Below are 12,037 nucleotides of genomic sequence, written 5' to 3'. Positions count from 1 at the left end.
TTTTAGTTGATAAATCAATCTTTGGTTTGTGGAATGAACCCAACTGGTCATAGTGAATTACCTTTCTATGAGTCATTGGATTTTTTTTTTCTGATACTGCATTTAAAATTTTTCTTATTATGTTATGACATAGAGTTGCTGATTTTTATTTTTTATATCTTTGGCAGGTTTGAGGATCAAGGTTATTGTAGTCTCTTAAAATAAGCATATAGAGAGCCTTTGGTATCCTTATGCCAATCCATCTGTTCATTCATTCATCCATTCATTCACTCCACAAATAGTACAGTGTTAAAAGTACAGGTTCTAGGTTGCCTGTGTTTGAAGACATTTTTAAAAACTTATGACTACATTACTCATCTCTTGCCATACAACAATTATCACAAACTTAGTAGCTTGAAGCAACACATTTATTATCTCACTAGAGGCCCGATGCACAAAAGTCGTGCAAGAGTAGGCCTTCCTTCCCCCGACTGCCAGCACCAGCTTCCCTCTGGCACCCGGGACCCTGTCTTAAAATAAGCATATGGGGACCGGGCTTCCCTCGCAGCCCCGGCTTCGTCCGGAATGTCATCTGGTCTAATTAGCATGTTACGATTTTATTATTATAGATAACTTCTGTGTGTCAAGAATTGGGGAACAGCTTAGCTGGGTCTTCTGCTTTAGGGTATCTGACAAGGATGCAATGCAAATGTTAGCCAGGACTAGGGTCTTATATGAGGGTCAGCTGGGGAGGGATCTGCATCTAGTTCATGTGATTATTGGCAGGATCCAGTTTCTTACAGGTGGTAGAATGAGGCCCTCAACTCTTGATGGTTATAGGCTGAGGTCTGCCCTCAGTTTATTGCCATGAGGGCCTTTCCATGTGGTGGTTTCCTTAAATCAGAAAGAATCAGCCCTGGCTGGGTGACTTGGTTGGTTGGAGCATTGTCCAGAACACCAAAAGGTTGCGGGTTTGATCTCTAGCCAGGGCACACACAGGAGGCAACAGATCAATCTCTCTCTCTTTCTCTCTCTCTCCTTTCCTCTTGCTCTAAAAATTTGTCCAGAACACCAAAAGGTTGCGGGTTTGATCTCTAGACAGGGTGCACACAGGAGGCAACCGATCAATCTCTCTCTCTCTCTTTCCTTTCCTCTTGCTCTAAAAATCAATAAAAATATATCCTCTACTGAGGTTTTTAAAAAACCAAAAAGAGTCGTTAGAGAGTCTACTAGCACAGTAATGACAGTATTAGGTTACCTAATCACCTTTGCCATACACTGATAGTTAGAAACAATGTATACTGGTAGGTCTTATGAACTCTCAAAGTCTAGGAATCAAAGAAGATATACCAGGGGGTATAGATAGTTGGCTGCCTTTTTGGAGCTGCTTCATCAGTATTTTGGACAGGTTACTTAATTTTCAGTGCATTAGGGTATTCATCTATTAAAAAGAAGAATAGAGTCTTTAGGAATATTAGAGCACTTAATTTAAGTAAAGCATCTAGAATAGTTCCTGGCACATAGTAAATACTGCATTAATGTTAGATGCTATTAATATTCCAAGTGCTGAGTACCATTCCAGGTGAGGGACTTAGCACTAACAGGGACAAATTCACAACCCTCATGAGTTGACAATCTAGTAGAGAAAGGCAGAAAATAAACATATAAATATATAATGCAATGAGTATCGGTGGTGGTGAGGTATTGCTATCCTATATAATAAAAGGCTAATATGAAAATTGAGCAAACAGTGGAACAACCAGTTGCTATGACATGCACTGACCACCAGGGAGCAGACGCTCAACACAGCAGCTGCCCCATGGTGGTCAGTGAGCTACCACAGGGGAAGTGCTACTCAGCCAGAAACCAGGCTCACAGCTGGTGAGCAGGCCTAAGCCATCAGTCAGACATCCCCCAAGGGCTCCCAGACTGCAAGAGGGCACAGGACCAGCTGAGGAACCCCCCTCCCCCAGTGCATGAATTTTGTGCACCGGGCCTCTAGTTTTACATACAGTGACCAGAACACTTGAGCAGGAGCCTGGAGAAAGTAAAGGAACAAGCCTTTTATATATTTTCGGGATAGCAAGAGTGAAGTCCTCAAGATGAGAGTATATTTACTTTAAGAACCACCTAGAACAGTGATGGCGAACCTATGACACGCATGTCAGAGGTGACATGCGAACTCATTTTTTTGGTTGATTTTTCTTTGTTAAATGGCATTTAAATATATAAAATAAATATCAAAAATATAAGTCTTTGTTTTACTATGGTTGCAAATATCAAAAAATTTCTATATGTAACACGGCACCAAAGTTAGAGTTTTTCAAAATGCTGACATGCCGAGCTCAAAAGGTTCACCATACTGACCTAGAAGCTTGCTTTGAAACAATATGTTATAACATAATTATTCATGATAGCTATTCAGTGATGACAGCTTACTCCCAGGTAGCTGGGCCCATGTATGCAAAACACTACTCTGTATAATTGTTGCAAAAAATGTACAAAACACTAAGAGTTCATGCTCAACAGGGACAGTAAACAAGTTAAACTCTAGTCCCGGGAGGCCAAAGCTGAGTGCTACTGGGGTGTTTATCATAAATTTGATTGGGTTAAATCTGGATGGAACAAATAACAAATGCTGCTACAAGAGTATTAGTAAAACCAGTTGAAAGTCCCTTATTTCTTTTCTAAGCTCTTCATAATCCAATTAATTAAACATTATGAAATGATCCCAAAGCCATATTTGCATTTTCTTCTGGCCTATATTTGCATAGATTTTTACCTAGTTCTAATTTGAATATAATACAACTGTCTTGTTCTCTTTATTTATCTAGCGTTTCATAAATAAAATATATTCTTTGTTACCAATAATCATAAGGGCTTCAACTTTTAGTGGTTATCTGGTCTTCTACCATATTGGTATGCCCAGAGTACGTCTCATTTTCCTTGGGCAACTTGGTTATTTATTTTTGTTTGTTTGTTTTTTATTGAAAAATTGGATGCTGGTACCACATCTGAGCTGACACCTAGTTTTCCTTTAACTATTTCTAGAATAAATTATCAAGAGTAGATTACTAGGTCCAAGGATGTGAACATTTTTATAGAGTCAATTAATTTTAAGCAACATTGACGAAGGTCTGTTTTCTGGTAGCAACACAGAACATTGCTTTGTCCATAGATTTTTTTATTTCCAAATAAGTTCTTTATTCCTATATACTTAATTTTATAGCCTGTTTGCAAATTTTAAAGCCATGTTTTTATTTCTTTAGAATATAAATGGAAATCTTATACATAGTACTCTTTATGCTAATTATATGAGTAACTGGGTATTTTATTCCACATAGTAACTCAGAATAATATGAAGGCTGAATATTTGGCTAGGCACCCAGTTTTATTACTTGATAACAATATGGCCTTGGGCAGAATATACACCTGCTTGGTCCCTCAGTTTTCTCATCTGTGAAATGGAGACAATAAGAATGCCCACCTTTCAGGCTTTGTCTCAACTGATTTATGTAAAATGTTATGTACATGCCAGGGGCTCCATAAATGTCAGCTATGATTATTATTTAGTGTGTTCTTAGGTTATCAGTCAAAGCAGATCTTGTTGAACTAAATTGAAGAGATAGGAGTTTGCGTAAAACTTGAGCAGCAGCTACTGGGGAATGGGGGGAGGAGTGGGTGGGGACGTGGGAAGGGGCGCTGGCATCTGCTAACATTGCAGAGATGCAGAGGAGTCAGTGTAGCAGAATCGAAGTCTCCGGGCAGGCACCTATGGGCCAAATTGGCCTCATAGCTGTGTGTGTTCATCCCAATCTGTGTGTGTGTGTGTTTTTAATTAGTTTCTAACATTTTATGTGACTTTTAAAAACAATTGAAAAATAAAGCCAACCCAGGATGCTTTGCTTTATGGCCACCATCAGCTAGAGCAGAGTAGCAACTGCTTTCATTAGAAGAGGTGCTGAAGAGGACCACGTGTCTCCCAAGCGCCAAGTCCTCTTCGGTCCCTGTTGCTTACAGCTCGCCTGCTGCACTCATTCCCATCCCCTTCCTGGCTTCAGGAGCATGGGAACAGGCCTCCACCAGCACAGTGATTGAGATCTTGGCCTCTGCACATGGAAAGAACCGGTTTAGTCCTTGCTCTGCACTCTTCACTAATTAAAATCCAAATGACCTGATTGATCATTTGCATCACTGGGGGCGGCAGAGCATGGAGCAGCGGAGTGCATTTCTCACCAGGCTCCAGGATGCCTTGCGAGGAGAGAGGCTCTGTCTGTTTTAGCCTCGGCCTTCAGACCGCAGGCACACTGTCCTCTGCTCTGTAAGAAATGTGAATTGAGCAAATTACAAGGAATAGTAGAAGATCTAAAACGCTGCTGAAAAAACATCTGTGAGCTCATTCTCAAAAGCCTGAAAATGGTTCCTTTGAAACAGTGGGGGACCCCATACCAATAGCACTAAGCTGCTATTTTTGTGCCCGGGAGAGGTTTTGAAGCGTTACTCCATGTTCTCCAGTCTTAAAATGCATGATTCATCCACAAGGCAGATTGGAAGTGGCAGAGATTGATCTTACGGAGGAGATGTGCAGCTTTACCACGGCACCAGTCAACCGTCGAGTAGTTCGAGAGGTCATTAGACCAAAGCTAATTGGCTCTTTCAGGCTTTTGAGAGCTCATCTTCAGGTCCCCGCTGAGCTCTGCCTTTTTTTCTTATTCACATGTTGCAATTAATAGAGGAGGAGACTATTGTCTATTCACAGGGAACCTCCAAACTGGATTCACATATCCTCGGGCCTAATGAAAACAGTGTCATTGTTCCTCATTCCATTTGCGGTGACTGGCTGAGCAGTGTGGGCATAGAGAGCACAGTGATGAAGAACTTGGGATCTGGACCCCATTAGAGTGGACTCTGAGAACTGGTGCGGCTACTTTATGGGACTCGGGGTAATATATTAATTATCGTGCACTCAGTTTTCTCAGAAGCAGAATGAGGTTGTATTAGTACCTCCCTCCTGGGGGGGGCGGTATATGAAATAACTCATATGAAACATTTATATTTATTAAGACATAAGTAAGCACTTAGTAAATAGTGTTGACTGTGGTTTCCTCTCTGTATTCATTCAGCACTTTCTGGATAGTGGTAAATGTGAGTCACCTAGTTTTTGCCCTCATGGCCTAAATGGGGAGGGGATTTGTATTTCTTTTTCTTTTTATAAATTTATTGGGGTGACATTGATTAATAAGATGATATAGGTTTCAAGTGTACAAGTCTATGAGGAATGTCTGTATATTGCATTGTTGCCCACCACACTTTTTTGCTTTATAGCACATCTGTTGAAAAGTTGACTGTCTGGTTGTGAATCTCCACCCCAACTCTCCCCCTCTCTATGACATAAGTCACCTTATTAAACTTCCTGTTGCTCAATTTCCTTACATATTAAATGGAGATCACAAAAGACACACCTTCAAGTGTTTGCCCGAAGTAATACCAATAATGGTAATAATGATGAAGAGGAAGAGGAGCAGAGCTAACATTTACCACATGAATGCCACTTATTATTTGATCACCTTTATTACATGTAGTTAACATGAGTAAATGCTAACTTTTCTATGTTAATTAATTTCATCTTCATAATCACCTATAAGCTAGTTTTCATTATTAGTCTCACTTTACAGATGAGGAAACTGAGGCGTAAGAAGATACACCATATGTAATACTTTTAACAATAAAGATTTTTTAAAAAGAAGAAGGTACACCTCAGGGGATGTCAGTGTGTGGTTGGTATCCTTAACAAAATGAATACCTTTCCAGTTCATTACAGCTACATTTACATCATTGTTTAAAATTCCTTCCTAGTAATTCCATTGGGTCTAAATGCTTTATCAAGCCTATTCTGTTTTTATCTGGTTGTTATGAAGTGCACATGAAGAACAAGTCTTGAAACCCATCACATTTTACATGAGAGGCTGTCTGCCTGCTTGTGGTAGCCCTGAGATACACTGCGTATTCTTCTGTTCATTCTACAGATTCAGCTAAAGAACTGAGAGAGTGAGGCTGTTCAGGCCAACCCTTAAGACCAGGAGTAAGGTTTTTGGACAATGTACATTGATTGGTGGAGGCCTAAGAGGCTATATGAAGTGAATATTTTCAACTTATGTCTTTCTAATTCATTTGTGCACAGACTGTACCTGTGAAGACAAGCATGTGTGACAGTATACTGAGCTAAAAGAAGCAGACCGAGGGACCTCATGCAGAGACCAAGCCTGACATCCTCATGGATGCTCTTTTAAGTCACAGAGAGAGTGTTGTTTCCACTGCCTGGGCCATTCTCTCTGTTCTCAGGTCTGTGACCAGATACCACCTTCTCAGTGAAGCCCTTTCTGCCCAGGCTATTTATAATCTCGCCCTCCCTTTCCATGTGCAGACATTCCATTTCTCCTCTCTCTGCTTTATTGTTTTCTTTATAGCGCTTATCCCTATCTCAGATTACACATTTTACTTATTTTCTATTTCCCCACCAGTGGTATGGAGCTTTCTCATACTAGTTTGCAAGTGCAGATTGTTAAGTACTCAGGGGTTTTGCAAGTTGTTGGTTAAATTGGCCATGATGGGAATAGTTCCACCCTAGAAATTGACAAATGCTACAAATTGGGGACTTTTTTTTTTTCAGAGTTGGTTACCAGCACACCACTGTCCTCATTAAATGTAAGCTTCATGAGAGAACACGTTTTTGTTTCATTCATTGCTGGATCCTCAGGAAATAGAAAGGCGTGTCTTACCCAAAGTATATAACAAGTGCTTGCTGGAAGAACTATGGAACAAATGTGTGAATGAGTGACTGAGCAAACAAACAAATGGGAGTCACTCAGAGCTCCTCATGTGGATGTTCACACCGGCTGCCATAGCTGCTTTTCTTGGTGATAGTGATTCACAACCTGGGCTCGGAGGACTAAGCTGCTAAATGAAATTTACTAGCTCACAGTGGTGTAGAACTGAGTCACAACATTTGAAGGAGACCACACTAAGTTCTGAGTTTCTCTCTTCCTGACTGCAATCTTTGGACTTGAGTCAATGAAAGTTATTCTACTTAAATTTAGTAAATCAGGCTTTTCATTTCTTAGTCACTAAAATGGAAAATAACTAAAATTATGTAAACAGAAACCTGAAAAAGAACATTGCTTGTGCCATAGGGAAGTTGAAATAATGTGGCCTCAGAGCTCACTGTTACTTCCCCAGCTCATTTTTATATTTATAAGTTACCCTAAACAAGAATGATACCCATTTTTTTCAGCTTGATTGCTTATAATTGCATTACATGTACTTTCTATTATACAATATTGCTGATGGCCGAGGACGAAATTATCTTGTGTCACGAACTCTGGGATTGCTTTAATATACCTCCTTTTCTGGGGGAAAACTGGACAGTAAGAACTAAAGCATATGGTCAGAGTGGAAAATAGGCTACCTCAAATACAGGCAAGAATTCCTTTTTGTTGTTCCTTTGTTTTCCTCAATTTTTCACATTGGTTTCTTTAATGTTTTTTGATGTTAGAATGGGTAACCAGATTTAAAATATCATTGTTTTCTTTTTTTCTTTATTGATTAAGGTATTATATATGTGTCCTTACTCCCCATTGCCCCCCCCACACACACACACCCCACTCATGCCCTCACCCCGCTGGTGTCTGTGTCCATTGGTTAGGCTTATATGCATGCATACAAGTCCTTTGGATATCATTGTTTTCTTGGCATGGCTTCAAGGAATATGGGACTGAGTCTGGAAAGATTTAAATTTAAGAAAAATATTCCAAGTTTACAAAATTATTAAATATGTGGGCAAAGTATAAGTTAAAAATTGTTTAGTTGGAATGGAGGCCATTCTTAAAGCTAAGAAAAGGAGATGTGAGGACAATGAAAATAAAATATATTTTTTCAAAGCAGTGTCTGCATGAAATCTGCTAGTTAATGGGAAGTATAGAATACATAGATCCAGTGGTTAAATACCATCTGTGATTAAACAAAGTTGGAATATCTGAGGGCAGCCTTTAGCCTGTTGAAGTTCTGGAGGATGATAATGCCATTTCATGGTAAGTCCTGTGGGGCTGTTAGCAGAGTATTTTATTCATGCTGATGTTCTTCTCTCTGCTAAGGACTTAAGAAATATTGTGAAGTAGTATTTGTATCCATTAAGAAGCATTTGGTAGCAATTGTCCAAATGTTAATTTAAAGGGGTAAATGGATTGGAACAGCAAGAAAATGATTTACATTGCAAATTTAAAAGTTCAGCAGATACCAAGAATAATAAGGAAACTGAATAATATCATGCCAATAAATCAGATAACCTAGAAGAAATGGATAAATTCCTAGAAATAAATAACCTGCCAAGACTGAATCATAAGAAAAAAATCTGAACACAGCAAAGTGATTGGATCAGTAATCAGAAACCTCCCAGCACAGAAAACTTCAGGACCATATGGCTTCACTGAATTCTATCAAACACAATAAATAACCTGCCAAGACTGAATCATAAGAAAAAAAATCTGAACACAGCAAAGGGATTAGATCAGTAATCAGAAACCTCCCAGCACAGAAAACTCCAGGACCATATGGCTTCACTGAATTCTATCAAACACTTATAAAAGAATTAATACCAATCTATCTCAAACTCTTCCAAAAGTGGGAAAAAGGGAACATTTTCATTACTACATATTAAAGTTATTAATAAAAACAGAAATAGATTCCTTGTTAAAGAGAGTCAGCATAGTAAGAAAAACAAGAAGAACATATTCAAGTCTTTGAGTTATGCCCAGATTTCAAGACCCCCCACAGAACCACCAAGGAGCGCGGAGTCTGATGGAAAAACATAGAGTCTTTATTCAAGCTAGCTTGGTCCCCCTTGCCTCCAGCAGTAGGAAGCAAGAGAGCAGTTGGAGAGAACAGCTTGGTTGGTCGGTACCTGGGGAGAGCAATGCTGAACTGCTCCTGCTCTGGAATGAACTTGCTGTTACTGCTTAGCTTAGGTATCCCTTTTCTAAGACCTGTAAGCAAAGAAAATGGTGTTATTGGTTTATAAATAGAGTTGCCATTGGGAGTCACCCACCCGTCAAGCTAATGGTAATAGGTATTATTTTTTGAGACTATACTATTTACTTAAAATAGGCATTTTGCTTAAAATGATGCCTGGGCTCTGGTGAAATGGCTTTAACTGGTAAATGCAGCACATTATGTGTTATCAGAAAAAAAGTAATGCTTCTCTAACAAAAGAGTAGCTACTCCAAATTTCAGCATCATATTTGAGGATGACTGGAGTACTGAGACACCCACACAGTCCTGGCTGAGTGGCTCGGTTGTTTGAGTGTTGTTCCATGCACCAGAAGGTTGTGGGTTCGATTCCCAGTCATATTGTGGGTTCTATCCCAAGTCCGGGCACTTACTATGGGAGGCAACCAATTGATGCTTCTCTCTCACATCTATGTTTGTCTCTCTCTCTATCTCCTCACCTTCCTCTCTCTCTAAAATCAATATAAACATGTCCTCAGGTGAGGATTTAAAATAATAGTAATAATAAATAAATAAAACATCCACACAGTGTATTTCTTCTTATTTAATATTTTCAATCCTTGTAGCAATAAAGACAAGAAAAATGCAGGCAACAGAGCCTGAGATCTGTTTAAAATGGTTGACAATGCATATAGTAAGGAGAAGATAATGTATGACTAGCCTAATTATCTGTTTTTTAAATGTGAGCATGTAAACAATTTTTTAGCTAACCAGTATAAGGGAATGCTATGTACCCATAATAGCCTGGTCATTTCATGGGATGGACCAAATGTGTTCTTATCCCTTTCTGGGTCAGGTGAAGAGAGGACAGATATGAATAAGCTCATCATCTTAAACCTTGATCATCCTCAGAATTGAGCCTCTTAATAGACTCTTATATTGGCCTTGGATTCTTCACCCTAAACCAGTGTTCATGGTAATGGTCCCAATACTTACAACAGTACACCAACCTAAGTGTCACCATGATGTTTTCAGCCACTCAGGACTTCCTATAGTTACCTGACAGTATAAACTCAGACGACTCTTCCTTCCATCAACCATGTTTCTCTTACAGCTAATATATTCTAAATTGTAAAAAGCGTAGAGGGTAAAAAGAAGCCTTAGGGGCTTTCCTTTCTCTTTTTTCTTTGTTTCTCCCTCACATTACTTCCTCTTATTGCACTAGTAAGTGCTTTTCAAAAGGAAATGTACAAAAGAGTTTGCATTGAACTTTGACACATTCAGAAATCTTCACCTCCAAGAGTGGAACAAGTCATGAGTTCATTTTCTCATTGGTTTAAATCAGAGCATACATGAGTATTCCTGCTGGTAACAAAAGTTAAATCTACTACTACAAAGAAGTCTTGACGCCCTGTGTTCTTGAAAATTATAAGGTGTAGGTTGCATGCAAATTAGACCTGCTTTTCCAAGAGAATGTGTCCTCTTGTTTCATTATTCAGACGTTTCAATCCCTCAGATCCCGTGGTGAACTGAGAACAACAAAATAATGTTTACAATCCTCTGGATCTAGGAAAAAGCCACTTACCATTTTTGAAACTCAGAGACCATGTTAATATGAGTGTGACGGTTTCTATAGCAGTCTTCCATTCTTCTGATAAATCATTTGAAAAAAATACAGTAAGAAACACAAAAGAAAAATATTCAGGTCTTTGTGTTGGAGATAAAAGCTTGGTGAGTCAGTACCTGAGGAGAATAGTGCTGAAATGCTCCTGCTACGGAATGTTTTTGCTGACCTTGCTCACCTATTCATTTCTTTTCTAAGACCTATAAGAAAAAAAAGAAGTGTTGTGATTTATAAAGAGATTTGATATTGGGAGTCACCCACCCTTTGAGCTAATTATAGCTTTTTTTTTTAAGGATATACTATGTACCTGAAAAATAGTACATACTGGTTAAAATGATGTTTGCAATAGGCCTCTAAGGGCTTGTTTATGGTTTTTGATCATTTTACAAGTCAAAAACCTAGGAGCAGTCAGTTGACTGGCACAAGGTCTCATGCAAAGCTAATAAGTAACTGAGCAGGAGCTTGAACTGTGTGGGATCAGGGTGTAGGCACCGTGTTGTCACTCAGAGTCCCAGGCTCAGAAGGGTTTAATGCTCTGCAATAACCAACTTAATATTTATAATAGTTTTTTTAAGGGAGGGGCCTGCATTTTCTTGTTGCCCTCGGCCTTGCAAATTATGCAGCCTGACCTGTCCCTCTGGCAATAAAACTTTCACTGCAGTACACCTCTCCCAGGCATGGGTTCTCTCTTGCAAAAACAATTCCAGCAGGAATAGTCACTACCTGTTCTCTACCAAACGGATGACACAGCCTTGGTGTAGTCTGCCTGCCCCACTCAGCTAATTTGATATGTGAATTGATCGCTAGATTGAAACTCTGACAGGACAAAGATCTGAAAGGCCAGCTTTCAAGTTTTTCTTTACTTAAGTGCCGGATAGCAGGAAAGAAACTTATATTATGTATTTCACGAACCCCATTGGGATTTTTATTTTTTTTAAACATATCAAATTTTGTGTTTTATTTTTACACAGTGAGAAATGTTTCTTCTCCTCCACCATGTTCTAATGTTTTATTGAATTTTGGACTTAGCTAAAATGCATTGGTTTTCTAAAAGGGATACTACTGAGATATTTTATTCTTAATAATAAACATTATTTAGTGTTGAGCATGTGGTTTGAAGCCTTTTTTTCTATTATATCAAATTCTTCACAATCTAAATTAAGAATATAAGCTTTGACATTGGCTGGTTGACTGACATAATGATTTTCTCTCTCTTTTTTTTTTTGTTTATCTTAAAGCATTCAACACTTAGTTTCCCAATTTAAGAATTGAAGAAATAGTGAGATATATTTTTGAAATTTACTTTTATCAAACCCTAACATAAATATTTGTTTCAAGCCCATATTTGAAATAGTCGCCATCAATTAGTGTTTTAAATTGTGATAGTTTCCTTTCATTAAAAATAAATATCTCCCCTTTTACTTTAAAATTTCC

The 12,037-nt window shown here is 38.7% G+C and overlaps 1 protein-coding gene across 1 annotated transcript in view; it reads left to right on the top strand.

Annotated features, from left to right (window-relative positions):
- Positions 1 to 12,037, top strand: part of PRKG1 (protein kinase, cGMP-dependent, type I) — a 995,570-nt gene that overhangs the window by 273,192 nt on the left and 710,341 nt on the right. The gene's annotated exons all lie outside the window — the stretch shown is intronic.

The sequence above is a fragment of the Myotis brandtii genome, unplaced genomic scaffold (genome assembly GCF_000412655.1).
Source record: "Myotis brandtii unplaced genomic scaffold, ASM41265v1 scaffold475, whole genome shotgun sequence".
Lineage (NCBI taxonomy): Eukaryota > Metazoa > Chordata > Mammalia > Chiroptera > Vespertilionidae > Myotis > Myotis brandtii.
This window is presented reverse-complemented; position numbering and strand designations above follow the sequence as displayed.